General features: G+C 37.4%; 1 long non-coding RNA gene across 1 annotated transcript; it reads right to left on the bottom strand.

Annotated features, from left to right (window-relative positions):
- Nucleotides 1–4734: 4734 nt before the first annotated feature.
- Nucleotides 4735–8931, bottom strand: LOC141397252 (uncharacterized). Its single transcript, XR_012411339.1, has 3 exons — nucleotides 8700–8931; nucleotides 8530–8633; nucleotides 4735–8475 (listed from the first exon to the last, which is right to left on the bottom strand). It is a non-coding gene; the product is annotated as an uncharacterized lncRNA (long non-coding RNA).
- Nucleotides 8932–9428: the final 497 nt, after the last annotated feature.

Here is a 9428-nt window from a genome sequence, read left to right as displayed (position 1 = left end):
TGTACCGATTTTCGATATTTTGAGGATTCTAGCTAAATTTTTTAACCGAATTAGGAGTTATTTGACATTAAAGGCTCCCATCAAAAACTGTCAACATATTATAACCCCTATATAACAGTACCTCCCAATTTCTAGCCCACCAAAAATTGTCAACAGTTAGATATAGGCACCATAAAAAAGGACCTCACGAATGAAGCATTTTATGTACATTATCTGACATTTTAACGTACTCACTTAAAGTTGGTGACAGGAATGAATATTTTATGGTGGAGGGTATGAAAAGTTCGGCCCGGCCGAACTTAATGCTTTTTTACTTGTTAACAAATCGTTTTGCGATGTTGGCTATAGCGCGAAAACAAATGAACCGATCATTATATATTTTTGTGGGCTTATTAAGTACCTAATAATCTTGCCCTAGAACGAGAGATTTTTAAAAATATAAATTTTTAAAAAAATTGTCAACAGAATCAAATCAAAAATTCGATTTTTTACAAAAAATTTACCGTTTTTTGACCACTAATCGGTCAAAAAAATTTTTTAAAGGAAATTTCTCATATATAAAGACAAGAGTTTGATATAATCAATATGCTCACAAACAATATGAAGACTAAACCCAAAATTTCAGTCATGTCGGGTGGATATTGAGGCCACAACACTCAAAATACCGAAAATGAGGAGGCACGGTTCTATGGGGGCTATAGGAAAACGATGACCTATACCGACATATTTCTGGTGGAAGGTTATAAGACCCCCAACGGAGACTTAATACCAATTTTTAGCCATTTCGGTGTGATAATCAGGCTAAAACCTCCAAAATACCGAAAATCGGGAGGTACCGTCCTATGGGGGCTATATGAAGGCGTGGACCTATGCAGACAAATTTCAAGGTGAAGGTATAATTCCCCCTACGAAGACTAAATACCAAATTTCAGCAATTTCGGGCTATATCAAAACGTGGACCTAAGCCTACAATTCTCTGTTGGAATGTTTGATACCTCTGCCGAAGACTAATCACAAAATTTGAATACTTTCGGTTGGTCATTGTGTCTAAAACATTCAAAATACCGAAAATCCGGAGGTACGGTTCTATGGGGGCTACATCAAAACGTGAACCGACCAACCCAATTTTTTGTCCTGAAGATTGTAAGTCAATAATAGGTACGTGTACCAAAATTGATGCACCTACGACAACTCCTTCTATTTTTGGCCACAGATAATATGAACTCGCGACATTGTGCGACATGATACTATTCCAGATCTCTATACTTGATCAGAGCAAGTCATCGATACTTAACTTAATCCTTCTGTCTAAATACAGTAGAGGTGACATCACTGCAATACGGATGTAAGGAGTTCCGAGCAGGTCTTTCTACTGTAATCGATTTGCATGCCTTATAGGGACCACGAACCACCAAGCAAGGTCACGCAGAAGCTGACGGATGATCTTTGGATGTGATGCAAATGCCCATGGACGACCGTGATATAGAGAATTGGAGGGTATCTGAAAAGTGTTCGTTTTCAGATCATAACATGATACTATTCCAGATCTCTATATTTGGAGTAATACAAAGTCTCCATTGAAATCCCAGGGTTAAATTCGAATCTCTAACGGCTTCAAAACTATGCAGAAACAATAGTTTTCACACATTTGAGCAAACCGAGAGAACTGTGAATTCCCAAACCTGTCCTGAGAAGAATTCCCAAATGGTTTAGGGGAGTAAACAATTACAAATCTCCATAACAAGAAAATCCTCCAATAGTTAGTAACTTTTAGTGAGTCCATAAAGGGAGTTAATGAAGCGGCTAGGTTTCAAAATATACTGTATAAGGATCCCTAAACCATAGGTAGTATTAAGCGGAGCTATGGTTCCTGGACCAACTCTGTACTAGAAACTCCTGAATCGGTTATAATGGGTTCACTTTCCCGGTTTTGCGGATTTTGATGGTGGGTCGAGAAGACAGATTAACTTACCGCTCAAGATTTCAGTCTTATAAATTACCGGCAACGGATGGTAAAATACCGGCAATGAGTCATGATGTTTTATCAACATAGGCGGAGATTTTTTTTCGTTTCTCGTACAAAACTGGTCTGTAGAAAGAGGTAAAGGTAACTTATATTCCCAGGGCGTGGAATCCGAGTCACGCATACCCAAGAACTATAGACCAATTAGTATTTCTTCTCCTCTATTAAAAACTATGGATCAGGAAATTAGAACTCAATTAGGTTCCAAAACGATCAGCAAGGACAAATCAGTCGAAGCCGCCTTACATGAGGTGGTTGGACACGTTGAGAAGAATTTGGACAATTTCGAATTTGTGGACATATAGGGGGCCTTCAGTAATGTGAAGCTTCAATCCAGCCATACTGCTCTCAGTAACACAGGAATTGCCTCTATCCTTGTGGAATGGATTGATGAGATCTACGCTGATGATGTGGTAGTGTTGATAAGGGGCAAATTCTTACTAGCCCTGTGTCCCCTATTACAAAGTGCTTTCGTATAACCTGCAAGCTAGGCCTATGAAAATGGTCTTAGAGTTCCCGATTTCCAGTCTCCAGTCTTGGACGTGGTTGCATTGGAACTTTCTACGGAAGCAAAATACATTGGTGCTATCCTGGACCATCGCTTGACATGGAAAAGGAATGGCGATGGGCAAACGCAGGAAGGATTCATTGCACTCTACTCCTATAAGAACTCTATTGAGAAAAGCTGAGACCGTTTGGTGGCAAGCACTTGGCAAAAAAGCGCTACTGTCCAAACTATCAAGTGTACAAAGGACTGTGTCATTACTGATTACCGGTTCAATTATAAGCACTGCTCAGGCCACTTTAAACGGCTTTTGGATTCCGTCAGTCAGGATCGTGGCGAAGTTCACACTTCAGACATGCGAAAGTCTTAAAACTATAGTCACCTGATAGTCAGCTGCAGAGTTAGTGAAAGGACTTGACGGTAATCATACAGTACCAGTGACTATATACGTCGATACTTATGCGGCCCTCAAGGTTTTTAAGTCACGAAACACCAACTCTCGAGCTGTCCTTGATTGCAAGAAAGTTTGCTGGGTTCCGGATCATAGTAATATAATGCGGAACGAATTAGCTGATGAGCTAGCTTGAGGTGGCACTAAGTCTATCTATCTACCAGATGATGAAACTGTCTAATGTGCTACTACATCGGCAAACTTCGTGAGATCTACAGCGAGATGACTCATCAAAGATGACTCTTGGAACCTGGTTGCCTGGTCGTAGAACGACCTCCCTCCTCTCACCCTACAAGTTATGAATGAAAATCACGGTGGGCTTATAACGGGTCACTGTAAATTGAGATCTCTTACTTCAAAATGGGATGACAATGGCATTGACTTCTGCAGGCTATGGGAAGATGCAGAGGAGATAGAAACTTTCGAACATATATTTTATAGGTGCCCCTTGTTGCAAACAAGGCATTCCTATCTAACAAAGATCCCATTATCCCTCTTAACTTTTCCAAGCACTTATTCTGGCTTAGCATAGGTCTATAACTACTAAAATTGTTATTTTCTATCTATTTCCAGGAAAGCAGTCGACCAACAAGAGTGCTACAGTCTGGTAATCTACTCTTCTTCATTTCCAACCCAACGAGCAATAACCACTATTCTCATCAACAACACAAACCAAGCAATAACTCCTTACACTCTATCGCCATCTTTACCTCATCTTCATCAACCTAATCATAATCTTACTACGCCGTCATCTTGAAATGTCTTCATCACCTTTAAACTATCCATGATGAACACAACACAAACCGGAGGCTACACACTGATAAGGTGTCTTCATCAGCTAGTTAGCACCATCTGGCAGGAAGAACGCGTACCCGGCGATTGGAACCTGATCATTCTGTGTTCCGTCCGCAAGAACGGAGATAAGACAGTGTGCTCAAACTGTAGGGACATAAGTCTGCTCCCTATTGCTTATAAAATGATGTCAGGGATATTGTGCGAACGAATAAAGCCTATGGTCAACGAAATTTTTGGGCCATAACAATGCCGTTTTAGACCTGGCAAATCCACCATTGTTCATATATTTATCCTGCGACAAATCCTGAAGAAGATTACGAACCAGTCTTCGACAGCCCCCCATGTTCCAAGGTATTCCAAGACATGTCTGAATTTGGTATTCCCACAAAGCTCATTCGACTTTATAAGATGTCATTAAATGATACTAGGTCCTCAGTTAAAATAGGAAATAACCTCTCTGTAGGGTTTAATATCAAAAGAGGTTTCAGACATCAATTCGTGTGACCTATTCAACATTGTGCTGGAAAAGGATATACCAGATACAGATGTTAAAAGAAATGTTTAATTTACACCAATTGCCACCTGTTAACCCTGACGATATTGATATCATGGTTCGATCAGTATGAAGGTCGTAGAAGAAGTTCGACCTATAGGAGAAATGTCCTGTAGAGGGCCATCTATGTAAGTAAATACAACTTAATTTGAGATTAAACGAATTTGAATGTAGTTCCTGTCAAAATTGTTACCTGGAATATGTTCCCTAGAGGACACATTGATTGGAAACAAGTCAAAGAGATTTTTCTGAGTTTCATCAACCTAAAAATATGTTCTATAAAACATAGAATATAATTATCATTAAATTTTATTTATTATTGATCACATTAAATGCCACTGAATGACCCCGAAATTCGCACACAATCGCAAATTAAATTGACTTATGCTAAACGCTTTCATAAATCGTCTTCTTATGTGACTTTTATTTGAAAAATGTACTACAAAAGAAAGCTAGCCATGTCAAATGTGGTCATAAATCATCTACTAATAGGTTTCTTTCATTAGATTATCGAAGCTAATAATTAATACGAGCCTTATCCTAGATAATGAGAATAAAATTCTAAGCACTTTGGTACTTAGGTATGCATGTGAACAATCGGACAGCTCCAATATAAAAAATCCATGTTAAAGTTTAATTAATTCTTATCAATTTAAATTTTATATATGAATTTGCTTATAGCATAATATGATTATGACAGTAAAATTGCACTTTATTAAATGAGGGCGCTTAGAAACAACGAAGGTTTTGTTCTTCATTTTTTTCAGAATAATCTAAGGTTAATGTGGGGATAAGATGAAATTTTGCCACCATTGCACATCAATTAAGTTTATTGATCTCAGCACAAATTCCTGATTGTTCTAATGCTTAACAATGTATTGTGGTTTTTTTGATTAATAATCCGATATTTGAAAAAAAAAAACAAACGAACAAAAAAACTCAAGTTAATTGAATTAAACAAAATAAATTAGAATGTGTAGAAACAGTTATTAATTTAAATGTCTAAAAACGGCACGTGTAAATAATTCATTTGAAGGTTATTAGCACAGCATTTAGACATTAGGCTCAGGTAATAAAAACAGGTTGCATTTTATAGAGTAAGACGAACTTTAGGCTACATGAATTAGCATTATATCTTTGTTCCCTGTAGTACAAGTTTCTTTTCGAGATGACATGCCATGTCAATCGGTCCACTCCTACGGGTACCTCTCACACAAAATTTCGAAAAAGTTCAGTTTCTGAAGCAAATTTTAAATTGAGTGGAGTGGGCAAAATTTCGGAAAAGTTCAGTTTCTGAAGCAAATTTTAAATTGAGTGGAGTGGGCAAAAATGGTATAATCGATATTTTTCGCTGTATGAGTAGTAAAAAGTGAGTACTTCAAATATATAAAGGTCCCAGCTGCAGAGGTTTGCAGACGAATGTGTCATTTCTCTTTTTCAGCGACTACCTCACTGAGAGGATACCCCTTTTTTAACAAATCGTTTTGTGTGTTGGATATAGCGCGAAAACGAATGAACCGATCATCATATATTTTTGTGGGCTTATTAAGTACCTAATAATCTTGCTTTAAAACGAGAGAATTTTAAAAATATAAATTTTTAAAAAAATTGTGAACAGCGAAAATCAATATTCGATTTTTTACAAAAAGTTTACCGTCTTTTGACCACTAATCGGTCAAAATTTTTTTGAAAGGAAATTTCTCATATATAAGGACTAGAGTTTGATATATTCAATATGCTCACAAACAATATGAAGACTAAACACCAAATTTCAGTCATATCGGATGGATATTGAGGCCACAACACTAAAAATACCGAAAATGAGGAGGCACGGTTCTATGGTGGCTATAAGAAGACGAGGACCTATACCGACATATTTCTGGTGGAAGGTTATAAGTCCCCAAATGGAGTCTTAATACCAATTTTCAGCCATTTCGGTGTGATAATCAGGCTAAAACCTCCAAAATACTGAAAATCGAGAGGTACCGCCATATGGGGGCTATATGAAGGCGTTGACCTATGCAGACAAATTTCAAGGTGAAGGTATAACGCCCCCTACGAAGACTTAATACCAAATTTCAAGTCCCCCAATGGAGTCTTAATACCAATTTTCAGCCATTTCGGTGTGATAATCAGGCTAAAACCTCCAAAATACCGAAAAACGAGAGGTACCGTCCTATGGGGGCTATATGAAGGCGTGGACCTATGCAGACAAATTTCAAGGTGAAGGTATAATGCCCCCTACGAAGACTTTATACCAAATTTCAGCAATTTCGGTGTAATCTTCAAAATATCGATAATCGGGAGGTACCGTTGTATGGGGGCTATATCAAAACGTGCATCTAAGCCCACAATTCTCTGTCGGAATGTTTGATACCTCTGCCGAAGACTAACCACAAAATTTGAATACGTTCGGTTGGTCATTGGGGGCTATATCAAAACGTGGACCGACCAACCCAATTTTTTGCCCTGAAGATTGTAAGTCAATAATAGGTACGTGTACTAAAATTGATGCACCTACGACAACTCCTTCTTTTTTGGCCACAGTTAATATGAACTCGCGACATTGTGGTTGGGGGCAAGATAACTCTCGAACGGATCTGCCGACTCGGTCGAAAACATGGACTTCGTAATATTTTGTGCAAACTTACTTATGTTCGCAGATAAGCCATATCGGTCCACTCCTTCAGGTACCTCCACCACAAAAGTTCAAAAATTTTCGGAAAAAATATAATATATCTAATGTATCTACCAGATATAGATCAGCTTCGAATATGGACCATATTTGTCCACTCCTTCAGGTACCTCCCACACAAAATTTCGAATAAATTCACATTAAGACCTACTCTCGAATCACTTTGATTTTTGTTGAAGCAAAACCCCTATGGCACCCTATATAGTGGCTGGAGAGCTCGAACCGAATAATGCGTTCATCCACACTTTGGATATCGTATTATAGGTCCACTCCTTCCGGTACCTCCCACACAAAGTTCGAAAATATTCGCTAAAATTGTACGCTCGATATCTCATAAACGTAGCAACCGATTTGGTCCAAACTTTGGATCTCTAAAAATTTTGACCAATAGGGCCCTTAGGGTACCAATGTTTAACATTTTTGTGTGGTTAGGGGCTGTTCGAGGATTCTTTTTACCGAAGGCTTTCCTAGTGGCCCAGTTTACAGCGATATTATGTTTTTCTTAGGCAAGTATGGTACAAAAGCCCTATCTTTAGATACCCCCCGCAAATTTTTGACCTTTAATGCAATCCATTCTTTTGTCAGTTCATACGCCCAAAATTTTGAAACCCCCCTAAATACATACGTTTTTTTGGAAAAAAGTGTTTCAATCCACACAGGCTGAGGCAAAGCCGACTGAAATTTTTTTTACATAAACATAACCACAGTCTCCACGCAAATTATCTTTTAAGGCCAATATTTTTTGCCACGTCCAAAAACATTTCATTTTATCCAAAAAAATTTAATTTGTATAATATACAATCACAAGTCACGTGTTCTAAAAGGGTAACCCATGGCTTCAGCTATGTTATATTTTCAAAAATATTGGTGATATATTGCGGGTTCTCAGATTGGAAAGTACTACGACACCGTTCGATGCGTAGTCTTTCAACGGATAAGTCTGTAACTGTTACTTTGTATTTCGAAATCTCAATAGGTAGAAAACCTATACGCAGAAAGTTATCTGTAAAGGCTCATATTTTGGTACATTCCCAATGTGATGGAACCCTTAGATTTTAAGTATTTTCAAGGTTGTACACTAGAGTTGGGCAATCTAGTTCCTAGTTCCTTGTACTAGTTCCAAAACGTATGAGTAACATCATGAAATGTAACGCGTGATGTTAAGTATATGCAGTTTCTTCAAAGAAAAAATGTGGGCCATTGGAACTGCGAAGTGAACGAGATAGTTCCATATAGTTCCTTTGGCACAAGTCTATTGTACAGGAATCGTATAAATAAATTGACTGGTTTATCGGGTTCTGAAGGAGTAGAAAACATCGATGTCTGGCTGGTGATAAAGAAAGAAATATTTTTCAGTTAGCGTGGCGGAAGAACTTATTACTCTCATAAACCAAAGCACATCTTAACTCACTACCGCTAATGGCTGTTAGGGATCACTGGATCTGAAATATAACTAATACCAATAATTGCAGGAATTTGCGATATTTAAGCCAATCAGAATCTTTACCGAATTATTCGCAACCTCACCCGACAGATGTGTGTAGAAAAGCGCGTATTTCCCCATTTTAATGGGAGCTCAGTGTCTCAATTCAATGAAAAATGTTTCCTTCTCTATAAATAAAATAATTGTTTTCAAATTCTTGTCATAAGTGAAAATTTCCCACAATTATAAATTACATTTAAACTATGCAGAATATAACGATTATCAGATTCATCGTCATCGAATACACACACATGCACAATTCAAATTATTGTTATACGAAAATTGTTGCGACAGCGATAATTGCCAAGTTTTATTTCTATGATTAGAGACTGAAATCAGCCTGAATGCAATGATTAACTGCTAAATAAGACGAATTATCGTTCTTATCACTGAAACAACCGTCACTAAGAACGACAGTAGCAATACAAACAACAATATCGAGTAAAGAATAAAATACCAGCCCAAAGCAAATACAGCGGCGAATGCAACAAATGCTTTTCCAGTTCGGAAATCACGCCACTTTGTCGTACTTTGAACCCAATGCCAATGCAGCAACAACAACAATTTCATCATTTTATATTTTCAATTTTGTTTGTATTATTTTTTGTTGTTGTTGTTTTCTTGTTTTATTAATCATTTTTATTAGTACTCAAGAGACGAACTACCAGAGTGTGGCGATACGCCCGGTCCGGCCTGCTGGTTTTATTATGTTTGTATACTATACACATATCTCATCACAGTGTATGTTTGTATGCAATTTTGTTCATTTTTTTTTTTTTTTTGTTTATTGGCATTAATTTCGTGTTTTTTGTAATTTATAGTTTTCTTGTTCTTCTTGGGTTTTCTTACTCATTGAACATTGTAAAATATTATAAACAAACACACAGTTAACAGTTGGAAGCAAAACTTTTATTTATTTTAGC

This window comes from Musca autumnalis, unplaced genomic scaffold, assembly GCF_047663935.1.
Source record: "Musca autumnalis isolate F117 unplaced genomic scaffold, ASM4766393v1 scaffold_3, whole genome shotgun sequence".
Classification (NCBI taxonomy): Eukaryota; Metazoa; Arthropoda; class Insecta; order Diptera; family Muscidae; genus Musca; species Musca autumnalis.
The sequence above is the reverse complement of the archived record's forward strand: the minus strand, read 5'-3'. Positions and strand labels throughout refer to the sequence as shown.